We start from the raw sequence: 25,927 nt of genomic DNA, 5'->3' as shown, positions 1-25,927 counted from the left end.
GAGGATAGCTTCTTATATGGAGCAAACAGTTCAGGACCAAAAGGCTGAGGAGTATCTGCATTAGAGCCTGTGATATCTGACTCAGATGGATTCCTGCAAAGCGTGATGTGCAAAGCAGGACACTCCTTCCAGGTCGGCAGTGTGGGAGAAATCAGAGCATTTACTTCAGGTGGTCGCTGTGTAGATTAAAGGAGACAGTGATGATTGAAGTGATGGCCTCAAGGGTCTTGGATTGCCATTCTCAAAGCAGGGCCTCACTCTTTTCTGGAGACTCTTTCAGCTCAACTTTGGAATATTAATTTAGTCTTTACCAAAAATGTTTGCCATTCAGGGTGTCGGGTCTGGGCGTGCTTGCCTTCCCGCTCTCCATTTCCCCTTCTTCCCTAAGAGCAGCCCCCTGCCTAGGCTCGGCCTTGGCAAGCCGGCGCTCTGTGTCCCCAGCCTGCCTGTGACTGGGGGTGACCACGTGACTGGTTCTGGCCTGTGGGATGCAAGTGGAAGGAGCCTCCTGGGACAGGTTGCCTGGCTGCGTGCCCTTCTCTTTCTCCCTACTTTGAAAAGGTTCCTGATATTTGAAACCACAGTAATTATTTCCACAGGAAAAGCCAAGAGAACCATCGAGATCGCAGCCCCAACACCACTGAGCACCAGGCCCACCCACTTTCAGGTATTTTCTTCTGTGAAACAAAGAAACCCCTATTTGTTCAAGTACCTGCAGGTCAGGTTTTGTGTTGCTCATAGCCCGTAGCCCCGTTCTGGACTGACGGACGCGGCACTTCCTGCTGCTTTCACTCTTCGGTCAGGGAGGGAGGGATGCCCTTAGGCCCTCCAGGATCCCACGTCCGCAGGACCTCTCCTCTCCTTCTGCAGACTTTTGTTAGACTGTTTTGTGCTCTGGGAGCCTGGAGGGCATCGCTGTCTTTCTCTGCTCCTCTTTTGCCCCACTGTTCGGTTCCCTCATCTACTCTGACTTCAATTTCCCATTTCCTTTGATGAATCCGTTCCTTGCAAAATCACTTTCCTATCACACACGCTGAGTCAGTGTCCCCTCCCCACATCATGTGGCACATAAACACCACACACACACACACACACACACACACACACACACACACACCCCTCATCATATGCTTCTCTCCTGGGCTTTTTGTCTTTTCTATTTTTCTTCTTGAAATATGGAGAGCCGTAGATCTGAAACCCAGTGTCCTGATTATGCTTCTGCCCGATTCCATCTGCTCCTACCAGATGGAGTGTTCTTAATCCACATATAATTTTAGAGTCGGGAGAGGTTGCCTCGGGGAGCAGACACCCTCACCAGTGCACAGGGAGCTTGCCCTTTCTTCCTCCCAGCTAAGCGCAGCTGGCCTTGCCCAGGGACACATGCCAAGGAGGGTATAGAGCAGAGCCTCTCCAGGATTCTCAGTTGCAACGCTGACCTAGGAGGCCAGAACTCCCAGGCCACCCTGAGGGCTATTTGGGGATACCTCCCCAGGCCCCATCCCCACTTGATCAAGCGCAGAGTGGGCCAGAGTCGATGACACACGAGGCAATCAACTGTTTTCTCCGCCCGAGCTCACTCCGACTGAGACAATGCTGCACTTCTGAGGAGACCCTGCCCACGCAGGGAGTCCCTAACCCTCCCCAGTGCAGGAAAAGGGGAACAGTAGCTTTGCCACTGAAGTAGGGGGTCTGTAAGGAGCTCCTGGGGGCGGTGTATCTCACGCAAGGGGTGGGGGAATCCCCCCATCTTTGTAGGAACGGCTACCTGCCTGGCTGACCTACTGGGTTATATGGCCTGGGCAGCTCTGGCTCCTAAACCACGCTGGCGTGCCTCCTTGCCCTTGCAGAAGGTCTGAAAGCTTTCCTGGCTTCCCTGACTCCTGCCCCGCAGGCACCTCTCCTGTCCTGGGAAGACTTGCAGGGGTGTGGCAGGAGATGGGTAATTAAGACTTTCTTCTGGGTGTCAGGAGGCTGTGGGCTCACGGTGCCCCACCCCCCTTGGGCACTCATGGCTCAGGTGGGATCAACTTGTGGTCTGCCAGGTCAGCCCCTGCAGGGCATGGCTGAAGGTCAAGAAAGGAGCAAAGGGAGGGAGTACCCCAACTTTGAATCTTCCAGACCTGAGTCGAGGTCTCAGACTCCATGAGGAGGGGCCTAGTATGTTTTGGAAGGAGGCCTCTTTCTGGGCTCAGAAGTCCTGAGCTGAGTGAGACCTGGCCATTTGACCTTGAGCAAGTTACTTTACCTCTTGGAATCTTGGAAGCTTCCTTCGGTGTGAAAGTGCCCTGTGAACTCTACAGGTCGCAGAGGAGGATTTCTGTAACCAGGGGGCTGCGTCTTCTGTCCACCTGCCCACAGTGGGGACTCCCTTCTCTCCCGTGTTCTCTCTGTAGGCCCTGAAAATACTCTTTTGTGGAAGCCCCAGCGTATCCTATCAAACACGGTCAGACATGCCCGCAGTCCATGTTGAATATTTTCTGCTGTAAACATTCTGAAAGGTATTTAAGAAAGTTGCTTTATAAATTATTTGGCTATAAATCACAGTGAAATCTGATTGGTTGATTTTTTTCAGTGATCATGGTGTATATTGGAAGTTCTTGGAAAGCAAGAAAAGCTACAAAGAGTTCTCAATGGATGCCACTCTACTGAATGAATGAATTTGGAAGCCCATTGGTCAACCAGCTGAGTCACTTAAATGGGCCATGGGAGGAGTAGTTACACCATGGCAATCAGCAAGAACTATCAATTAAAACTATCAATTAATGTAGTGTGAATTCACAGCTCCCCACCCCCCAAACGATTTACCCCCACCCACTGGGAAATTGTTTGCTTATTTGTTTTAAATCTTGCTGGGTGATTCAAATGTGTAGCCACTGAACTGGAAGGACTTTGGGCTGGGAGTTCACTGCAGTGGGCCCTAACAAGGACAACGGCTCAGCAGGACCCCAGACTCGATTCCAGGAGGAAGGAGGAATTCTTGCAGGATAGAGGAAGTCCTCCCATGGGGAGGGGCTCCCTGCCACCCGCCTCAGGCCTTGTTCTTGGTGAGTTCTTATTTAGATCAAGGCCTGGTCAAAAGGATCTAATCTCTCTTTGTTTTTGTATTTGCACTGTAATCAGTTGGTTTGTTTTTATTGTTTTACTGCTGCCTTTCACTCAATAACAGCCCCCTTATCATGTTTATTGTACTGCTCTTTTTATCTCCCACTGTTAGCAGGTCCTGTTGGCAAGCAGAGCTGCGGAGGCCTGGGCCGAAGTTTGTAGCAAGCTGCTGGGGCTCTGCCTGGCTTTCCTACTTCTGCAGCAGGTGGTCTGGGGGAAGTCCTTGATCTTGAACCCAGACAGTTAGGGTCTGCGGGTGGTCCTGCTTTCAAAGTGAACTCCCCAGGAGTCTGGCCTTTCCAGTGTGAGCCCAGGAGGCTTCCTGAAAAGTGGCTCAGGACCTGCTCCACAAAGCCTCCAGCCCTCAGAAGCAGTGGGAAATGGGGCAGGGGCAGAGGGCTACCACCGGGGGAAGAAGGGTCGATCCAGCGTAGCACGTTTGAGTGGAATACCACAGACCAAAGGAGCAAACCAGATGTATGTGTTTCAACGGTAGAACTCTCAAAATGTGCTGGGGGGGGGGGGGGGGGGGGAGGGCGAGGAACGCAAGTTGCCAAACCATGTGTGATACATGATGCCATTTCTGTGAAAACACTCCCCTCCAAAACACAATACAATGTATTTTGTGTAGGTTTGTATAGAAATAAAGGAATGGAAATGTCTCTATTTTTTAAAGTTCTGGGGCATACATATCAAACCCATAAATAGTAGTTACCCCTGGGGATGTAGAGAAAAGGAGAAGTTCTGATGGAAGGTGACTGACAAAGAAACTTGAGGTTTAGCAGTAATGTTCGGATTTTTCTTAAAAAAAAAAAATTAGTTCACATATGTAATTCAGCTTATGTAATTACATACGTAATTCTTTTTGAGAAATCTAATCTTTTGTTATGTAAAGGCAAAGTGTAGGACTTGGAGTCTGAGGGTGTGGATCGAAGCCCTGCTCCACCCCTGTCACCCCTAGATACCACCTGGCTGCCGGAGCCATTATGAACCCCCTGCCTTCACTTACTGCCTGGGGAAAATGGGCATGAAGATAAAAATAGTAACTTAAGACGGCTTCCTGAAGAACTAAGTGGCCCCGTGGAGCATTTTGTTTCTAATTTAGAGCCTTTACAAAGACAGGCTCAAAATAAAATCCAAGGTCTCTCCCCAGGGGCAGAGAAAACAGAGCGATTGTAAAGGAGCCACCGTGAGTTTCCTAAGAATAGGTCATGTCGGACTAACACCACTTCCTTTGTTCACGGGAGAAGAGGGGAAGGGAAAGAAGCAAAGATTTACACAGCTTTGACTGTGCCCCAGGCTCTGTGCTGGGTGTCCTTAGAGTTCACAACACCCTGAGAGTCAAGTTTCTCTGTCAGGTTTTACAGGTGCGGAAGCCTGAAAAGGGTTTAGCCCAGTCAAGGAACATGCCCCAGGGGACCCCGAAGATCTGAATTCAGATCTAGATTCACCCAGATCCCCAGCAGCTAACAGCAGTAGCAGCTGAACGAAGGACGGCAAATAGCCACTTCTATCCTGGGCTGTCATTTCATCCTCGTAAAGACGGTAAGTTTTAGCACTCACATGTTCCAGGGGAAGAAAATGGGATGCAAGAGAGGTTGAATAATCTAGCCCAAAGTCACAGGTCTGTCTCATTCCAAAGTCCAAGCTCTTAACTGTGCTACTCTATGGCCTCCCTCCTCCAGCTACCCCCTTCCTACCCCCCAGGAGATCCTGGCCTCCCCCAGGGGCAGAGTCTCTCAGAATCTCTGAAAAGTGGAAAGGGATAGGGCAGCCCTCATGCAGCTCCTGGTGGCAACCACCACCCTAGACAGCGTGAGTAGATCAGGTTGACTGCTTATGGGGATTGGGGCGCATGGACTCCCATGGCCATCTGGATCGTAGCAAAGCTTCTGACGGAGATGCTCTATAGAGCTTGGAGGTCAAGAAGGAGATGTGGGAGATGAAGTCTGATATCGCTTATGTAGTAGGTTGAACTGTGTCCCCCCCAAAAGATATGTTGGAAGTCCTAACCCCGGGTACCTGTGAATGAGACCTTATTTGAAAAACAGGGTCTCTGTAGATGTAATCTAGTTAGGATGGACTCATACTGGAACAGGGTGAGCGCTAAATCCAATGACTGGCATCGTACAAGAAGAGGGAAGTCTGGACACAGAAACACATCGAAGACACACATGGAAGGAAGAATACCACCTAAAGATCGAGGCAAAGACGGAGGGACGCAGCAAAAGCCAAGGAACGTCAAGGATTGCCGACAGCCAAGAAAGGCTAGGAAGAGGCAAGGAAGGGTTCTCCTCTAGAGTCTTTGGAGGGAGCGTGGCCGTACCGACACCTCCACTTAGGACCTCTGGCCTCCAGAACTGTGACAGAATGAATTTCTGTTGTTTTAAGCTACCCAGTTTGTAGTAATGTGTTTTGGTAGCCCTAGGAAACTAAACAACTTGGTTGCTCCATAGCTGATTGCATAAGCACAAGATATCATGTGGACTTGGGTAGTAGGACAGAGGGCTTTATCCTTGACCCTAATTTATCCTATTATCCTCTGGGATGAAAATCAAGAGTAGGTCTGCCCACCAAATAGGTGGATGATGCAAAACCTGGAGAGATGCTTAGTACTGAAGATAGAATCTATATTCAAAAACACCTCAACAAACTGAATAATGGGCCAAATTTTAAAAGCTGAAATTCATCAATGACAAATTCCTTTATTTAGGTTCAAAGAATGCAGAATGAGGAACCCCTGGCTTAATGACAGCTCGTATACTGAGAGATATTGGCCAGAGCTGAGTACGAGCCAACAATGCATTATAGTCAGGCAAAAGCTAATGCACATTTAAGGTGCTGCACTGACCAGGAGAAATGAGACAGGCAACCCATGGGCATTTGGCCTGGTCTGGAGCTTCATTCAACTCTGGGTACCATCTTTTAGTATTTGACACTACTCAGCATCCAGGGAAAGAGCCAGAAAGGTGAGGAGTCTAGAAACGGTCATGCAAGGAAAATCAGGGGATCTAGGCTTGTTTCCCTGGAGACAGGAAGATGTGGGAACATGGGACATGTCTTTAAATACTGACTGGCTCTTGTGAAGCAGAGGGACCCAAATCAGTTATATAGTATTTTAGGAGGTGGTTCCTAACTCGAGGCTCCTGGCTGATGCTGGCAAGCAGCAGTCTCAGGCTTCAGGCGAGGGCACCAACTGTTGGTTTTGCAGCATTCATCCTCTCGTTTTCTAGTAGCAGCAGCCAGATTTCCTCTTCGAGACCATTTTAGCCTCACTTTGTCCATGGGTCCAGGAGTGGGCATATGACTCAGGTTTAGCCATAGTGCTCTATCTCTTCGGCCATAGTGATCTGTTCAGGGATGAGCATGTGACCCAAGCCAGATCAGTGAGTGTCTATCCCAAGCATTTTGTTACAACCACCAGGCCGAGACCCTCTCCTTCCACTAGGATCATGAAGTTGGCAGGATTGAAACCCAGAGAGCTGGTGCAGGAGACCAGCTTGCCAAGGTGTGAGAGGAGCCCACTTGAGAATGAAGTCAACACAGGATAGAGAGCCAAGAAATGGAGACAAAAAGATCTCTGCTGGTGCCATGTAGACACCTGGATCCAGCCATGACTGAAGCTTATTTGTGACATGACACAATACTATTCCCTTTTATGCGTTCACCAGTTTGAGTTGAGGCTTCGTCACCTGCAGTCAAGTGTCCTAACACGTCACATCCACCTGTGAGTATGGCAAGCTGTCTGATGAAGACGTCATATGGAGGGAATAGTTATGGTTGACACTTACTGAGCATCTTCTATATGTAGAAATTGTGGTAGACTTAGATTTTTAAAAAATTTTTTAAAAGATTTTATTTATTCACTTGAGAGAGAGAGAGAGAGAGCACGAGTTGAGGGAGGGGCAGAGGGAGAGGGAGAAGCAGACCAGCTGCTGAGCAGTGACATGGGGGCTCGATCTCAGGACCCAGAGATCCCACCCAGGCGCCCCAGTAGACTTTTATTTTAATTTCTAAAAGCGTTTTACTTACATAGTTTGACAAGTTAAGTAGTTCTGTAAGACTTGTTATGAAAAACAGTTATCTCTTGCAACTCAGACCCCATTTCCAACTCACGGGCAACCGCTTTCCACTTTTTGAGCTAATTCTTTGTCTATTGACTTCTCACTATGGAAGATTAGGATTTAGATCATTTGGCTCTCCGCATCCCCACCACACAACACACTTCCCATCCCCCTTCCTCCCAATTTAGTTATGTTGTAATTTTCTTTAGATCAACATTCACTGTTTATGTTTCTGACTTTGTAAACTCTATTCACAGCTTACGTAGTATACTACGATTACTTTTTCCCATACAACATCTTGTGTTTTTTTTTAAGATTTTATTTATTTATTTGACAGAGAGAGACACAGCGAGAGAGGGAACCCAAGCAGGGGGAGTGGGGAAGGGAGAAGCAGGCTTCCTGCCGAGCAGGGAGCCCGATGTGGGGCCTGATCCCAGGACCCTGGGATCATGACCTGAGCCGAAGGCAGACGCTTAACCAACTGAGCCACCCAGGCGCCCCCAACATCTTGTTTTTGCTATAGTTAATAATTACCTTACTTTTCTCATTTGCTTAGTATTCTGTATATCTGTTACTAATTCAATCCCAACTACTCCCCTATTTGTGTTTAAATCTCTAGTCAATACGCTCATTACACAAGCTGGTCTCAGAGTTGCATTTCCTGAACAGAACCATCCCTTGGTCAGCCTTCTGACCTGCTCGGAGTTGGACTGGTCCCCCTCCAGGCCTCGGTCACAGCTGCTGTCCTGGGCTCTTCCCTCATCATCAGCTAGACAGTCCCTTTGCTCCTCACTTTTTTGGTTCTCAGCTCCTGAAACCCATTCCTTCTCCTTTCTTGGTTTACATTTTTGTTTTGGCAGAGCACACCCTTGAGTAGCTTCCTGAGACAATGGATGGGTGCGCAGAAGGCAAATTTTTGAGATCTTTTCTGAAAATGTTTCACACTCCCACTTAATCGCTGGGGATCGGATATCATTTTCCTCAGAATTTTGAAGATCTGGTTCCATTGTATTCTAACTTCCAGGGTTGCCGTTGAGAAGGCTGATGTCATTCCGATTCATTCTTATGTAACCTTTATTTAATTTATTAGAAAATTTTTTTATCCACAAACTTGTAGTATCTTTTCTTTTCTTTTTTTTTTTTTTAAGATTTTATTTATGTATTTGACAGAAAGAGAGCACAAGCGGGCGGAGTGGCAGGCAGAGGGAGAGGGAGAAGCAGACTCCCTGATGAGCCGGGAGCCCGATGCAGGGCTCGATCCCAGGACCCTGGCATCATAACCTGAGCGGAAGGCAGTCGCTTAAGCAACTGAGCCACCCAGGCGCCCCAGTAGTATCTTTTTGTTGTCCCCAGTGAGCTGCCCTAGCCGATCCAAAGATGAATACGTCAGTCCCCAAGGAGATCTAAGGCCAATGGAGAAGATGTCTATCGGTTACCTGTGTAACACATTTCCCCAAAAGTTAAAGGTTTAAAACAACAGTCATTTGTTATGTCAGTTTCTATGGGTCAGGAACCTGGGGACAGCTTAGCCAAGTGCCTCTAACTCAGAGTCTCTCAGTAAAACCAACCAAGTGTCAGCATGCACTGCAGTCACCTCAGAGGTTTGACTGCGGAAGAATCTGCTTCCGGCTCACTCAGGTGGCAGTGGACTCATCTGAAGTCCTTACTGACTGTTGGCTAGAGACATCTGTTCCTTACCACATGGGCCCCACCCTAGGACAACGCCAAGTGGCAGTTTGCTTCCTCCAGAGTGAGGGCTCTGAGAAAGAGAGGGCAACAAAGTCAGAAGCCAGAGACAAGTCTTTTTGTAACCAATCTCAGAAGTGATATCCCTTAACTTCTGCCGGATTCTTGTCGTTACAAGGAAGTTACCGAGCCCAGCTCACACTCAAGGGGAGGGCATTACACAGGAGAGACACCAAGAGGCAAGGATCATCGTAAGCCATTCTACCAGAGCCTACCTACCACAATAAGCGAATGGGTAATTAGCACCTATGTGGTGAGCACTGGGCGCTCCGGAGAAGAAATACCAGCCTTTGCCTGAGGAGATCAGGGAGGGCTTCCCAGAAGCAGCAGCTTTGGGTTGAGACTTGAAAGATGAGTGGGAGATATCCCAGGTGGACCGGGAGGTACACGAGCATCCCAGGCAAAGGAAAAGTATGTGTAAAAGTCAGATGTGTGAAAAGTCTTGGTGGGTTCCGGAAGCAACACAGCAGAGGGTAAGATGCAAGGCTAAGGTGGGAAAGGCCCACTCCCAAAGGACTCGCATGCTCTCCCAAGGAGGTGGTGCTTTATCTTGGAGGCTCTGGGGAGCCAGGCCTAGCTTTCAGGAGAGTGGAGGACCAGATCTGTGTTTGAGCACCCTCTAGTCGCTGGCTACGTGGAGGAGAATGGCTGCAGCAGAGGTGGGAGGCCGGGGACCAGTGAGGAGGCTGTGGCAGGTGCCCAGGTGAATGTGGGGCCTGACCTGAAGTGAGGTCAGTGTGACCAAGGGGGCCTTTACAGAGTCAATGGACAGGGATTCAGCCTGTTTGTGTGAATGGAGGGGAGGGAGTGAGGGGGAAGCAGGAGTGAGTGGAGGGAGGGGCCGCACAGCACAGAGGGGACTCCACGGCTGCCTGTTGACTGGCTAGTGCCTTGCTCCTGCCTCATGGTGGAGCAGGCGGGGTTGGCCCAGTAACGTGGGAGCCTAGGAAGAGAGGTCGGGGTGGAAATGTCCACCACCCCTTTGGGTCCCTGGTTTGGCCCCAGGAGGCCCATGTCTGAGTCCTGTTGGTTGTTCTTCTTCTACACCTCTTAGATGCCTCCCTATCTGTGGCTTGCAGCCAAGGCTCAGCTCCAGACCCAGGGCTGAGAACTCTCCAGGGGCTTCTCAAATCCTCCCTCGAACTCACTCCAGCAGCTGTTAGAGTTAGACTCACCTTCACCCTTCTGAAGTTCATGAAAGACCTTCAGGCCTTGACCTGTCACTGATCTACCAGCCTCATCAGCTTCTTCTCTACGTGACTGGGTGAGTGAGTCACTTCTCAGTCTTCTGTCTATAAAAGGAGGAGGTCAGGCCAGCGGCTCGGCAGAGTGTGCGCTGGCTTGCTGGGATTCCATCTCTCACCCACTTCTCTGGCTTCTCTGGGCCCCGGGCCGTTTCTGGAACGTGCATTCCAGCCATCCTGATGGCTGTCTGCCTTCCCTCCTTCCCTCTGCTCAGGCCTGGCCTGGGCAGCTGTAGAGGCTGTCATGAGCTTAGTTCCTCATCTTAATTCTGCAAATCTTTTTTTGAAATTTGGTCTTTTTGCCAACTGGGCACTCAGGTACTAAGGTCTGGGTGTCCTGGCCTGGGATCTACCCAACACACCATGAACTATCGGTGGGACAGTCTTCCAGAAGTCATATAGTCCACCCCTCTGTTCTGGGCATGCCTACTTTATTCATCACAGATAATCTTTAATTAGGTACAGAAGAAACCTCTGTATAACACATATTGCCGATCTCAATGGTGAAGTTCTTTCTTCGATGTAGCCTAAATCCTTCAGGAAGCCTTAGACCAGAACAGAGCTCCATACATTCTCAGGGCTCCTGGATAGAAAACTCACACTGGGTCCTGTCCCACTCAGCTTTCCTGCTCCAGAAGTGGGGGCGCAGGTCTCCAGGTGGGAAGGGGACCCCTTCCTTTCACCTCCTGCCCTCTCTGACTAGGCCTAGCCGACACCTGCGTGGGGCCAGAGCTGCAGTTGCCCCTGGCACCCAAGAGGGCTGCGGGTGTTATGTAACTGGTCTTGACCAGACATTCTGGTTCCACAGGTACAGCCTGCAAGTTAAAAATTGTTCTAAAAATGCAGTGCAGCTGCCTAAACACACAGACCTAGAGGAGGAGGCTGGGGGCAGAGGCCAGAGTCAGCAGAAGGATGTGTTTTCCGTGGTGACGTTGGGCCCAAGCGCTCTGACCCCAGGGAAAACATCACACTTGGGGACATGCCTGCTCCCCAGAAATAGGTCTGTGGCCTTACACCGTCCGAGCTCTTTTCTCTAGAGCTACTCCGTCCCCGCCACCCCGTGAGAAAGTGGTTCTGGCCCCACCTCCTCATAATCCTGCTGGGCTCCTCCAGCACGGGAATTCCTTTCTCCCCTCCTTAAACTCTGCCCCTCACCCTAAGCCTCTGGTCCCTCCACGTGTGACCTTGGGGTTGTTCCTTCGTGTCTCAGCCTCTGTGAAGCAGGAACAATCCCCTGCGTTCTCTGCCTCACAAAATGGTAGTGAAAATCCAAAGAGGTGACGCCGACTTCCATAAAAATGGACAAGGACCTAAAACATTTGTTTTTCGGTTCATTTGTCACATATTTATCAAGCACCTATAATTTGCCAGACACCGTGGTACGTCCTGGGGCACGTAATGAGGAATGAAAGACACCGATGGGGTGGTGTCATCAGACTTACATGGAGGGCTTCAGAAAGACAGCCCCCCAACTTGCACACAGACCTACAGGGTCAGAATCTGCAAAGACGGGGCCCCAGGAGGCAGGGGTGTGTCCATTTTTACAGCTTCTCTGGTGAGCCTGACCCCCAGTGTGGTGGTGAGGGAACGAGCTGAGGGAGCGGAGGAGGGAGGGCAAAGCCAGAACGCACTTTGGGAAGACTCAGATCGCTAAGGGGGGGGCAGGGAAGAAGGTGGAGGAAGCTGGTTCAAGGTGGGAACAAGAGGGCATTTTTCTCCTGCTTCTTGACTAGGTCTGCCCATGTGCATCCATTTCCAGGCTGGCTAGCAACTGATAGCCTATGATCGATTCTTTTAAAAAGTAATAAATAGAACCACAAAGGAAATACAGTAGCTCTAATCATTTCTTCATAACAGATGGCTTTCTCCCCTCAACTAGGATATTTTATAGGATATTTTGCTCACAGATCAGCCTTTCCCTATTTGTTTTGTCTAGAGAGTCTATTCCTTTTTTTAAAGATCTTATTATTTTTATTTATTTTTTAAAAGATTTTATTTATTTGACAGAGAGAGAGCACACAAGCAGGGGGAGCAATAGAGGGAGAGGGAGAAACAGGCTCTCTGGTGAGCAGGGAGCCCGATGCGAGGCTCGATCCTAGGACCCTGGGATCATGACCTGAGCCAAAACCAAGAATTGGAGGCTTAACCAACTTAGCCACCCAGGCATCCCAAGATCTTATTTTTAAGTGATCTCTACACCCAAGGTGGGGCTCAGACTTACAACCCCAAGATCAAGAGTCACATGCTTCACTGACTCAGCGAGCCAGGCATCCTGAGAGTTCATTCTAAAAGTAGGCATATGTAGGGGCGCCTGTGTGGCTCAGTTGGTTAAGCGACTGCCGTCAGCTCAGGTCTTGATCCTGGAGTCCCGGGATCGAGTCCTGCATCGGGCTCCCTGCTCAGCGGGGCGTCTGATTCTCCCTCTGACCCTCTTCCCTCTCGTGCTCTCTGTCTCTCATTCTTTCTCTCTCAAATAAATAAACAAAATCTTTAAAAAAATTAAAAAAAATAAAAATAGGCATATGTTTTCCACTTTGTTCTTGGTGTATGTGTAAGTAAAAAAAAAAAGGTTTCTTTGTTTCTTTAAATATTAGTGATATCTATTCTGATGTTGATGAAGCAGTTATTAAGTCTTACTGCCTGGAAATTTAAATTTATGCCCATTAAGAAATGAGCAGAGGGGCACCTGGGTGGCTCAGTTTGGTTAAGAGTCTGCCTTCGGTATCAGGTCATGATCTTAGGGTCCTGGGATCGAGCTCTGTGTGGGGCTCTCTGCTCAGCGATGAGTCTGCTTCTCCCTCTCCCTCTCCCTCTGTGCTCTCTCTCTCTCTCTCTCTCTCTCCCTTTCTCAAATAAATAAATAAATCTTAAAAAAGAAAGAAAGAGAGAGAGAGAAAAAGAAAGAAGCAGAGGGGTGTCTAGATGGCTGGGTTGGTAGAGCATCTGACTCTTGATCCCGGGGTCATGAGTTCAAGCCCCATGCTAAGCATAGAGATTACTTGGAAAAAATAAAAAAGCAAAAAAGTAAAAATAAATGAGCCGGGGAAAAAAGGACAAAGATCTAACATCTCCAACCTCGATGATTTGTACACATATATTTTTTTTTAATTTTTGAAGGGTCCTTGAGGAACCATGACCTAATGTTCAGCAACTCCCTCATTCTACTACAGTATCTTTTTTCCTTCTGTAAAATTTAAGTTAAAATGAATGTCTGTAATTTTGTAATGTTATCAGTGATTTTGTTTTTTGTTCCACAGTTATTTGAGGAGCCAGTCACTGTGGACGGGAAGAGCAGTGAACAAAACAGACAGAAGACCTCACAGAGTTTGGGTGCCTGGGTGGCTCAGATGGTTAAGCGTCTGCCTTCGGATCAGGTCATGATCCCAGGGTCCTGGGATCGAGTCCCACATCGGGCTCCCTGCTCAGCAGGGTGCCTGCTTCTCCCTCTGCCTGCCGCTCCCCCTGCTTATGCTCTCTCTGTCAAATAAATAGATAAAATCTATAAAAATAATTCTGTATATGAAGATTTTGGGATAATGAAGGAGCATGTATTTTTAACATGTCAAGTGACATGCGTCACATGACCTAGATCACCAGAGGCACAGCGCTATATCAGGTGTGCGTGCATTTAGCCAAACAGGAAGGACTAGGCAGAAAGAAAACAACAATTTGGGGTTAGAATGCTGAGATCACAGGTGTTTATTTTTCCTTTAAAATTTCCTTTAATGTCTCTATATTGTTTTTACAACAGTTCTTTTTAAAGAGAAGTCAGGATGTGGGTAAAAATGTGAAATAATGTGGAAAACACACCCACATGCGTCTCCTCCCTCTCCTGCAGTCCTGCCCGGCCTCCACCTCCCGCCTGGCCTCCACCTCCCGGGAGCCCCGCACCCTGGAGGAACCCTGCCAGGCGGCCAGGTAGACCCCCCCCCCCACCCCGCTCACCCAGCCCGTGCCGGCCCGGCGCCTGGGGCTCTGCAGGACCAGTGGGCCAGCTGCCTCCCTTGGCTGAGCCTGCCTTCCCGCCAAGCTCTTACACACTTTATCTCAACGTAATGCTCGCGAGTCAGCGAGGCAGTGCTGTTATCTCCATTTCTTAGATTTGAAACCTGACTCATAGAGCTTTGGGGAACTTGCCCAAGGTTGCAGAGTGGGTCAAGAGCAGAGCCAAATGCAAGCGTCTGCTCTTAACCTGTGTGCTGTGCCGCTGGGCTGGGACTCTGGGCGGCTCTGCCAGGCTGCTTGCTGTGTGGCAGAGCGAGCTCCCTAACCTCCCGGCTCTCCTAGTCCCTCCTAGGTAACAAGGTGAAGCACCTGGGGAGAAACCCACCTTCCTGGATCGAGGCTCAGAGCTCCGCATGGATCTGAACAGTGCAGAAGATGGTGGAACCCTCACCTCCTTCGATTCGCTCATGCATTCTTTCATTCCACGCACATCTACTGAGCTCTCTCTATGCACCAGGCACTGTTCTATCTTCTGATACGCATAACAACCCAGGGTCTCCATTTAACAAAGGGAGGAAGACATATCAACAGGGAAGCATAATGAGGTATTCTCTTCATTCAAATGTCACCACCTCCGCCAGGATGCTCTGGGCCATGTTACCAAAATTACCTCTCCACAGCCACTCACTCTCCCACTACCTTGTTGTTTCTTCATAAAATTTATTGCTGTCCGACATTCTCTTAGTACTTAGGAGTTCCATGAGGACGGGGACTTTCCTCATTCTCCTCTGTATTTCCCAGGACGTAGCACAGAGTCAATGTTTCATGACTCTTTACTGTTCACCGCATCATCTGAATGAATGAAAGTACTGTAGGCACCATGGTGACACTTGCAGGGCTGAGCAGAGCTGGGAGCCAAGGGCATGATTACAGGAGGAGAAGAAGGGGGCGGAGAGCTCGCCTGTGGGGCAGTTTGAGAAAGGGAGGGGAATCTACTTCTTTGGCCAAAGATCACACTATCGACACACTTTCAACCCGGAGGAGATGTGACCGGGACGATGGAACAACAATCACAGGGTTTAGAGGCAGAGATCCTGGCCCCAGCCCCGACTCTGAAGAGAAACCAGACCCAGACAGTCTGAGCTGGAGGGAGCCTCTGAGCTCATCGGGGCCAAATGGTTTGAAACGGCATACCGAAGAGACTGCGTTGCCTCCAGACTAGCAGTTTATCTCCTATAATTTGGCCTAAGCAAATAATGACAAGTGAGAGCAAAGATGAGTCCGAGGATATTAATCACGGCGGTGTTGATAAGGACACCAGCTGTGAAAGCCTGCCCAACCCCAGGGGAATGGTTCCTAATGACTGGGCCACATGATGGAATAGTATGTACTCATCAACATGCATGTGGAGACCTGCATATTTATAGATTTGAAAAGGTACTTGAGATATATATGTCATGAAAAACCACATTTCCGAACGGTGTGTTTGATATTATTACACTTTGACTGTTTTATATCGAAGTATGAGACAAAAATAGATTGGTTATCTCTGGTTGGTGGGCCTACAGATAATTTGTGTCTTTTTTTTTTTTTTTGCTTTTTTTGAAAAATTTCCTGCAATAAATACAACTGGTGTGGATAATAAAAATAAAAAGGAAATAAGAATAAATAAGATCTAGACTATCCTCTAGAGTTGGGGTTTAGTAGTATGATCTGACAGGTGTGAGTTGACTAAAGGGAAAAGCACATGGGATTCCCAAGGAGCAATATTCCCAAGGGAGAAACCTCAGTCCCCATGTATCCTCAGAGGAAATAAAATCCTCCCCAACCAGAGCAGGTATTGAAACCCAGTCACCTAACTCTAATCAGCTCAGTGTTCGTTCCTTACACCCAACTCAAGGCATAGCCTGCCAGGTGTAGGGATAATGGGTTTAGAAATGCAAAATTGATTTCAGGACCACAGGGAACATGAGAGGGTGGCAGCTTGGGGTAGAGGTCAACAGCTGTGTTCCAAGTCTCCAAGCAAGTGCCAGACCTTCTAGGCACTCGGGTGTCTGGCCCTCACAGGGATGGAGGGGTGGCAGAGCCTCCTCCCTGGGGACCACTTTCCTATCAGTCCCCATCCAGGGAGTTCTTCCTTACACCAAGTTAAGTGTTCTGCTGCTATAATTATAAATATTATATTTTCATTGTTTTCCTCTGATTATAAAATACTCAAAAGATATAAAAATGTATCTGCCACCTGGCTGGTTCATGGACTCTTGATCTCAGGGTCGTGAGTTGGAGTCCCACATTGGGTATAGAGATTACTAAGGAATAAATAGATGTAAAAATTGTGATTTTGCTTGGCTTTGTTGCTGGTAACCCACACAGGAAAAGCTAGAGTGATCCCCCTCACACAGGTTGGCCTGTTGCTGATTCTCTGGCTTGGGATTACGTGGTTCCCACCTTTTGGCTTGGATGCTGGGCCACTGTGAGACCCTCAAGAGTCTCCATCTCTGTCCTCCCCATCCAGTCTGCTCAAGGTAACCCAGTACTGCCAGAACATGCAGGCTGACACGGGGCCCTAGATGGGCCCCACCAGTGAAGTCTACATAGGCCCAAACCTACCTGCCTTATCCCACTGAGCTGGCCTGAGGCCAACGCCCACCTTCTTCAGCTTCCCTTACTTCCCACCCGCCCCCGCAGGCTACACTATGCAAAGCATAAAACCTCTACTCCAAAGCAGCCTCTGGTTTATCATCACAATCCCCAAACCTTTACTTTCTAAGAGACTCCCTGCATCAGCACTCCATGGAAATGCAAACTCTTTCTAGAAGATGTTCCTCCGGATCAAAAACCTCATGGTGGTTTCCTACTTCACTTAAAGTTAAACCCATCCCTGGGGCACCTGGGTGGCTCGGTTCAGCATCTGACTTCAGCTCAGGTCATGATCCCGGTGTCCCTGCTTAGCTGGGAGTCTGCTTCTCCTTCTCCCTCTGCGCACCGCCCCCCCACCAGCTTGTGCTCTCTCTCTCTCTCTCTCTCTCAAATAAATACTATCTTAAAAAAAAAAAAGTTAAATCCATTCCTTACAAGGCCATCTTCTACGACTCCACTGGGCTCCTTACTGTTCTTCCAATACATCAAGCATGCTGCGTCCTCTACCTGGAATGCTCTCAACTCAGGGACCCATTTGGCCACCTCTCTTACCTCAAGTCTTTGCTCAAACCTCTCCTTCTCAGTGAGGCGCACTTTGTGCCCATACTTAATCCTGTACTCTGCATTCCTACCAGCACCACTCATTCTGCTCTATGCTCCTTTTTCAATAGCTCTATGGCCTTCTAAAGATCTACACAATGAACTCATTTATTATGTTTTGTTTTTTACTGTCCAGACCCTACCACCCGGACTGTAGGCTCCAGGAGGGCAGGGATCTCTGTCCCTTTTGTTCACTGATAGATCTCTAGAATGGTGCCCTGCACAAAGCAGGTGTGCAAAAATAGGCGTGGAATGAATAAACAAAATGTATTTAGACTTCTGTTTCTAGGAGGAAATTACCGCTGGAGAAGAATGAATGTACTTTTACTTGGAGCCAGAGGCAGAAATGGGGTGGAAAATGTCCACCACTGCCTGAACTCCCAGTTTGTTTTGGAATCTCCAGCTCATTCTCTCGCTCTGCCCGGTCTGCTGTGGGGAGAAAGTGTGCTGCGAGCACACACTCTACATCTGTATGCAAGGCCCTTCTGGAGACTTCTAAGATAAACAGGCAGAGATGCCCTAGGCCTGCCTTAGTCCCCATTTTAGACCAGCTAGGTGTGATCTCCGAGAACTTCCTGGACAATGCCGGACAAGCCCAGGGAGTGAGGTGCCGCCGACAGGAGTCCGGTGGGCGGAGGGCCTACAGAATCCTTCTCTCTGGTGATACTTTTCTTCCTGGGCCCAGTTGGGTGTGTCTTACCTGGAAGAAATGGGATGAATTCAATGATGCTCTAAAAGTTCCAGAGACAGCTGGGATGTGGTAGAAAAGTAAATGTTTTGTAGACAGAGGATGTGGGTTCTGGTTCCACCGCTGCCAATGCCTAGCTGAGTGATAGCTTTAGAAACTTTTCTCTGGTAGGAAGAATAATAATCCCCAAGGAGGCCCATGCCCTAATTCCCAGAACTGTGAATGCCTTACATGATTTGGCAAGGGGACTTCGCTGATGTGATTAAGGCTACAGACCCTAGGGGCGCCTGGGTGCCTCAGTGGTTAAGCGTCTGCCTTCAGCTCAGGTCATGATCCCAGGGTCCTGGGATCGAGTCCCACATCAGGCTCCCTACTCCCCTGGAACACTGCTTCTCCCTCTGCCTGCTGCTTCCCCTGCTTGTGCTCATGTGCTCTCTCTCTGTCTGCCGAATAAATGAATAAAATCTTTAAAGAAAAAAGACTACAGGCCCTGAGATGGGGAAATTGTCCCGGATCATCCTGGTGGGCCTAACTTAATCACATGAGCCCTCAGAAGCAGAGCACTTTCTCTGACTGAAGGAAGAAGGCAGATGAGGCCCCAGGGGAGGTCAGAGAGATGTGAAACACGAAAGGAGCTCAGCCACCACTTCTGGCTTTGGAGATGGAGGAAGCAGGCTACGAACCAAAGAATGCAGGCCGCTCCGGAGGCTGAGAATGACCCCCAGCTGACGGCCCACAGGGCCACTAGTACGTCATCCTACACCGCATGGAACTCAATTCTGCCAACCACTGGCTTGAGCTTGGATGCAGATTCATCTTCAAAACCTCCAGAAAGAAATACAGCCATGCTGACAGCTGACTTCAGTATTGCGAAGCCCGGAGCAGAGAACCAGCTGAGCCAGACCCTGCCCCGACATCTGACCTACAGAACTCTGAGATAATGCATTTGTGTGGTTTTGAGTTCTTAACTTTGTGTTGATGTGTTACAGCAAGAACAGAAAATGAATATTCTCTTTGAGCTATAAAATGGGGGACAGTGATTATAGTATGCCTCTTGCTGACTTGCTCAAGCGACTAAATGAAATGGTTGAGTATGGAGGTGCTGGGGAGACTGGAGAGTACTCTACAATCGAAGGCTTTAAGTTGTTCCATGATTGAGTAATCTCCCCCCTAAGAATCCAGAGCTTTCCTCTCAGCCCGGAGAGAGACAAAGAGGGAAGTTCACCCACGACTTGGTAGAGGCCAGAACTCCAGCTATGTTCAAGAACACTGGTGACTGGCCCCGATTCCTGGATATGCTAGTCCTGGCTGAGGCCCCTTCCTCTCTGATTGTGGCTAAAGCTGCAGGGAAGGGAGGGCCTGGGTCAGAGGGGGTGAGAAGCCCATCCCTGGCTGCCCTGAAAAGCCGGGCTGCTGCTAGCCACACCCCAGGGGAGGTGAGGCCAGGCAGGCAAGGTGGGGAGACAAAACTTTCATGATGGACACTGCTCAGAGCCCTTCCCCCTTGCCATCCTGCTTCAATACGATTCAGCAAGTCTGGCCCTGCCGTGCATGATGAGGAGGCGAAGACAGAGACTCCAGGGAAATGTGAGGCCCTCCCTGCGTCTACCAGGGCACATGATTCTGGCCTCCACTGCTGTTCTCTCTCTGTGTCAGGAGTCCCCCCGGGTCCCCCAGGCACCTGGGAGATGTCCATTGCCCCTGGCATTCCCACTTAGTGCCCCTTCCCGCCCTCTCTGCCTGCCCTGTCTTGATTGAGGCTGGAAGGGGCAGTCCCTAAGTTGGGAGCACAGAGCAGGAGTAGCAGGGACTCTGGCGTTGGGTCCTTCAAGAGGAGGAAGCCCATCCTTCTAACACAGGCAAGAGGGCAATGAACCCTCTTCCCAGCTCCAAACCAAGGCCACAGCGGTTGAGAGGAAAAGTGGTCAGGGACCCCACCGCCTGTTCCTACAACACCCTAACATACAGTTCTGCCTCTCTGAGAAGTACTTCACAGACCCCCTCCCCTGACACGTATGTATCAGCCAAGTTAGAAGGGCTCTTTGAAGCCATCTGGCCCAAAACCACTGTCGTATACTTGGGAAACTGAGGCCCACAGAGAGGGATCCTTGCATCACAGAGGCAGTTACTCTGAAGTCAGTAATGAGGCCTCAGACTTTATCTCTCTCCAAAATTCACACTATGTGCTCAACGAGCTGCACGAAAAAGTAAGCTCAAGTCCCAAATGGCCCACCACTTCCACCCACCACTCGCCCTATCCCCTGCATCAGCTGGCAGCTTCTAGACAGGGGCCAAGCCATCCTGTTTACGCTTAGCCAGAGGGACTTTCGCAGAGGTAACCACATTCTCCCAAGACAAAATAAAAACAGCCACACTTCCAGATATTCATTCACTTATTTATTATTTGTACCACACCCACTTCCATAACCTATTTGAGGTGGCTCACAGTAAAAGCCACACGTACAACAGAGCTATTCAAAAGGGAGTAAATGACCAGTCAAAAACCTTTCAAGATTTTCAGACTGTGGAAGTGATTTTTTGTTTTTTTAAGGACAAAAGAGGTCTTTGAGCTAAGGTACTTGAAGGGTCAGGTCTTGAGGGTGGATATTTAAGTGTGCCTGGTCAGGTTGAGGAGTTAAAGGGGGAGCATCTGATAAAGGGCAGGAATCAGGGGTAGGAAAGAATAGCCATCAGCAGATGAAGAGCAAGTGGAGAAGTCAAAGGTCGGGCGCCTGGGTGGTTCAGATGGTTAAGCTTCTGCCTTCGGCTCAGGTCATGATCCCAGGGTCCTGGGATCGAGTCCCACATCAGGCTCCCTGCAGGGAGCCTGCTTCTCCCTCTGCCTCTCTGTCTCTGTCTCTGTCTCTGTCTGTCATGAATAAATAAATAAAATCTTAAAAAAAAAAGAAGTCAAAGGCCCATTTTATCCTACCCCCATTCTTCCTTCTTGGATGCCGAGGTGTGCTGACGTGAGGCTTAGAGCTAGAGCCACTATCTCTCAGCCATGAGGTGAGACACACCCAACATGCTGAGGATGACAGAAGGGAAGGAGCCTCCTAGGTCCTTGAGGACAGAGTTGAGCTGCTGAGCCCACCCAGAAGAGTCCACCATCTGTTGTTTGAGAGCTGATGAAATGTTTCTATTGTGTAAGCCACTATTAGTCAGATGTTCTGTTACTTGCAGCTGAGTGTCTACAAATGGATTAAATGAAAGCTCCCTGTGGTCACTAGGAGTTACAGTGGAAGCACAAAGGGTGGATGACTTGTTTTACCCACATGGATCCCCACAAGCTTCTTAGAGAACACCATTGAGGAGAGTCTTGAAGGATGAGTAGGAGTTTGGTAGGCAGGCAGGGGAAGGCAGGGTGTGCCAGGCAGGAAGATACCATATGTAAAAAACATGGAGGCTAAGAAGGAAGATGCAGGTCAGAGGGATTGCTCACAGAGCGGCTGAGATGTGAGAAGGCATCTGGAGGAACGTAAGCAGAACACAAGGGGCCCTGGAGCCAGGGTACGTGTGGATTTGGTCGAGCGGGCAATGGGGAGCCAGTGTGGGAATTTAAGTCCGAGCTAGCCAAATATCCACGAGGAAGGGTGAGCAGTAGGAACAAGTCAAAGGCACTCAGACTACAGAGAAGGAGCCAGAATCAGGATCAAGAATTTTTTTTACCAAAGAATTTTGTTTTGGGCCTTCTCTAGGGACTGTTTGTTTGGTAGGAACCAATGGTGAGAATGGTCAGTCACACAACAAACCAGCAACTGCTGGGAAAAACCTTACGAAGACCAGGAACTCTCACAACGAACACGACAGTCTTGCGCATGAGCAGTAGCGTAGCGAATGAGGTTTATCTGAGGCACGATTATTGCTACTCGAGAAAGAACATGCTGTGTGCTAGCACATCAGAGCATCTGGCCAGACGCTTTGTGGCACAAATGAGCAAACTGAGCCCTGAGAAGGGGTGTGAGCCACCTGGAACCCAGTTAGCCTGGTCCTAGGACTAGCGCTCAGCCCCACCATCCTCAACTCCAATCACAGCCATAAATGGTGGCGGATCCAACAGAGAACAAATGAGAAAACCGGGCCCAACAGGATGACACAGCCCTGCCTCCCCCTCAAACAAAGAGAAGACATCAACGGATCAACATTTGAAGCATATGAATAGCCCATACCTCACCCTCACCCCAGAGTGAGGAAGTTAAAGATAAAATTCCTTAAGCTCATACTGATTACTTTTAATACCCTTTCAGAATTCCTAAGAAACTAAACTTCTATTAAAAACAAAACAAAACAAAAACCAACAAACAAGCTTTGAAGTTGTTTGAAGATAAAAAGTATTTTGTGGGCCAAGCCTGGTGAGGGGATGGCTTCCATGCGTTTTGAAACAAACTTTGGAAAGCCCGTCCCAGTTGGACAGGATTCTGCTGCGAGATCAGACATATTTGTCAGCACCTAGCTGAGAGAACATTCAGCGGCCTCAGAGTCTGTCAAGACTTGCTGGCGTTACATGGCCCTCATGGGCAGGGCGGCCCTGGCCTGCTGGGTTCAAGCCCCAATGTCATCGCCTGCCAGCTGTAGGCTAGTCCCCTACCCTCTCTGTGCTTTGTGCTTTGATTTCCTCCTCCATACACAAGGACAATGATAATAATAGTCACCAGCTCATCATGCTGTTGTGAAGATCGAATAAGTTAGCGTTAAGTCTGAGGTTGTGCTTTGTTGATGTTCATTAGCACTAGTTCCAGAAATCTCAGTGGGGAGAAATAACCAAGCTGTATGCAGCCTGATTGGGCCTCCTCAGTCAACGGCCACTCCCGGGCTATTACGTGTGGGGCTTGGACCAACAGTAAGAGTCACCTGGGGGATGGTTAGGAAGACTGAATCCAAGGCCCGACCCTTAGCCTACTGAGGCAGAATCCTCATTTTAGCAAGATCCTCAGGGGATTCAGGTGAGCATTAAAGTTTGAGAAGCACTGAAACAGGCCCCTGAAATGAGTAACCGAAGGCATTCCTAATTGGAGGGGTTTGGCCCCTTTGCAGCCAGAATCTGCTGGCCCTCTTGGTCTTGAGACCAGGGCTCCTGGAGCTGCTGTGTTCTGTCTCCCTCTTGCCTGATAGGGATGCTTGGCCCCCAGGACCTCTCCAGCCTGACTCCTGCTTCCCACAAGTCTGTGTGGATGTGACTTTTATTTCCCGTTCTCTGGTTTGTGTCCGACAGGTTAGGGCACATGGGAGACCCTGGCCATGCGTTGAATTTGCCTGGAACAGGGAATGGGGTGGTGCATCTTCTGTAGAACCTTTAGCTTAGCCTGAGGGTGACTTTCCATAAATTCCTCTTTCACACAGAGCTCAAGGCACCTTCCCCTAAATGCCAGCTAAAGGGAAGCCCACCCTGCCACTGAGACGGTCATGGGACTGTCTGCGGGGGTGACTAATTCTGAGAAGTTGAAGTCAACTAAAACCCTCAGCCAAGCAGAGCGGGAATATTCATTCATTAATTCTCTCCAGGAACATTTTTAAAATAGATGACTGTACTTTACTTAATTGGTTCAAATAGGTCCACTTGCTCTAGGAGTCAGGAAATCCTTGGTGTTGCCACTAAATATTTGTGTACCTCAAGCAGCTCATTTTCCATGTCTGGGCTCACAAGGGATTAGTTGTAAAATGAGGGAAGTTCTCTATGCCTTCTCTCTGTTCAGAAGTAAAATAAATATGCCTGATTCACCAAGTGGGGATCCAGTTAAAAAGGACCTGGAAGGCCAAGCTATAAAATTCAGACTTGATGCTCTAAACCTGCACTGTCCAATATGTTTATTACTAGCAGCCTGTGGCTATGAACATTTGGGACATGGCTACTCTGAAATGAGATATGCTGCAAGTATAAAACACATACCAGATTTTGAGACTTTGGAGCACCCAGGTGGCTCAGTGGGTTAAGTGTCTGCCATCGGCTCACTCAGGTCATGATCCCAGGGTCCTACGATTGAGCCCCACATCGGGCTCCCTGCTCGGCGAGGAGTCTGCTTCTCCCTCTGCTGCTGCTCATGCACTTTCTCTCTCTCAAAATAAATAAATAAAATCTTAAAAAAATAATTTAAAAAAAGATTTTGAGACTTGTATGACAAAAAGAATGTAAGATATCTCATTATTATTATGTGGATACATGTTGAACTTATAATATTTTACGTACGTTGGGTGAAATAGCATACTTTATTACAATTAATTTCACCTGTTCTGGGTTTTTTTTCATTGTAAATATGGCTACTAGAAGATTTAAAATTACATATTGAATTATATGAAACATCTATTGAACAACACTGCTCCAGAGCTACCTAACTTCTCCAAACAAAGAGGAGTGAAACCAAAGATGAGTTTATCTTTGGATAGTGCCCTGTGGGAATCACTTCCAAATTTAACCATCATGGAAATTATTCATTGCGAGCAAAATGAGGGATAATTCTACAGATGTTCTAAGGAAAGTTCCAGATTTTGCTTGTACCTCCGCAAAATGTCCATTTGAATGTATAACCTATTGTTTTGTCTTTGGGGCATGACCTAGTGCTCGGCTGGTTGTGAGCCGGGGACAGGTCTCTGGAGCAGGAGGATAGCTCTTCAGGTCCTATTTCAATGACCTGGCGGAGAGATAAAGATCTAAAGTGAAAAGACGTGTTAATGCTGGGAATGGTATTGCCACATATTTTCCTGATACAGCGAATTCTTCCCAGGCACATGAGGCAGTGCTTTGTGGTTTGGAAAAAGGCAGGAAGATGGGGCGCCTGGGTGACTCAGTCAGCTAAGTGTCTGCCCTCTGCTCAGGTCATGATCCCGGGGGGATCCTGGGATCCAGCCCCACATCCGGCTCCTCGCTGAGCAGGGAGTTGGCTTGTCCCTCTCCCTCTTCCCCTCCCCTCATTTGTGTTTGCGCGCTCTCTCTCTCAAATAAATAAAATCTTAAAAAAAAAAAAAAAAGACTGAAAGAACAGCAAAACGTTAGCAGCAGCTTATAGGAAGGAAATTACCAGACCATGCCCTATGGGTCAACTTCCTTTCATGGGATTCCCCAAAGCAGCCCTGTACTCATTTGCCATGCGGACTTTGAGAAACTGGCACTTTCCTTTCTTCACCTTCTGGCCTCCTGACTTTCTTGACCAGCTGCCATTTTGGGAGGCCTGGTCTGGATGCCTCTTCTCCCTTGTACGTGTCTGACCTTGCTCTGTTCAGGGGCTGCCTAGGCTGGGGGCCAAGGTGGCAGTTAGAGCAAGAGTTGCAAGGGCACAAGGGAGGAAGAGCATTTGCTTGGATGTCAGCTCTGGGCCTCCCATGGTCCCATCCGAAGTCTCCTGCCAAGCTACAGCCCAGCAGACCCAGAGTGCCTCCCACTCCTGGCTTCTGCTGACTTTACCCAATTCTCTGAGCCCTTGACAGTTAAGCATGGGACAGTGTGAATGGGGCCACTGTACATCCTCCCCTCCAAGGACCGTGTCCTATGGGGCACTAGGATTGTATGGCCTGTGCCCTTTGGGCCAGTTCCATGGGCCATGTACAATAAGCCGATTTTTCTCTCTGTTTTGGAGAGGAACCAAACTCCCTTGACCTAAGCTCTCATTGTACAAACAAATGATTCCTCAAAAAGCTCTAGAATGAAAGGGTCATAGTGACTATACTTTTGGAATAAAAAGTACAGATAGAGGATTAGATAAGAACGGGCTTATTTGTGGTGTGAATGGAGCTATCTGCTCATTTCGTGGAAGCCTCTTTCTCCAGCCTCCACAGCACACCCTCCCCATCCACCCCAGCCACCGAACACTGAGCTTTCTATTACAAGGATCCAGAGGAGGGGACCCCTGGCTCCACAGTCCCAGCAGGGAGGGGGCATTTCTGATTCTGGTCCTTCCAGAACCAAG

Source organism: Callorhinus ursinus, unplaced genomic scaffold (assembly GCF_003265705.2).
Source record: "Callorhinus ursinus isolate GAN/ISIS: 27379988/994484 unplaced genomic scaffold, GSC_fseal_2.0 scaffold1, whole genome shotgun sequence".
NCBI lineage: Eukaryota > Metazoa > Chordata > Mammalia > Carnivora > Otariidae > Callorhinus > Callorhinus ursinus.
Note: the sequence above shows the minus strand (reverse complement) of the source record.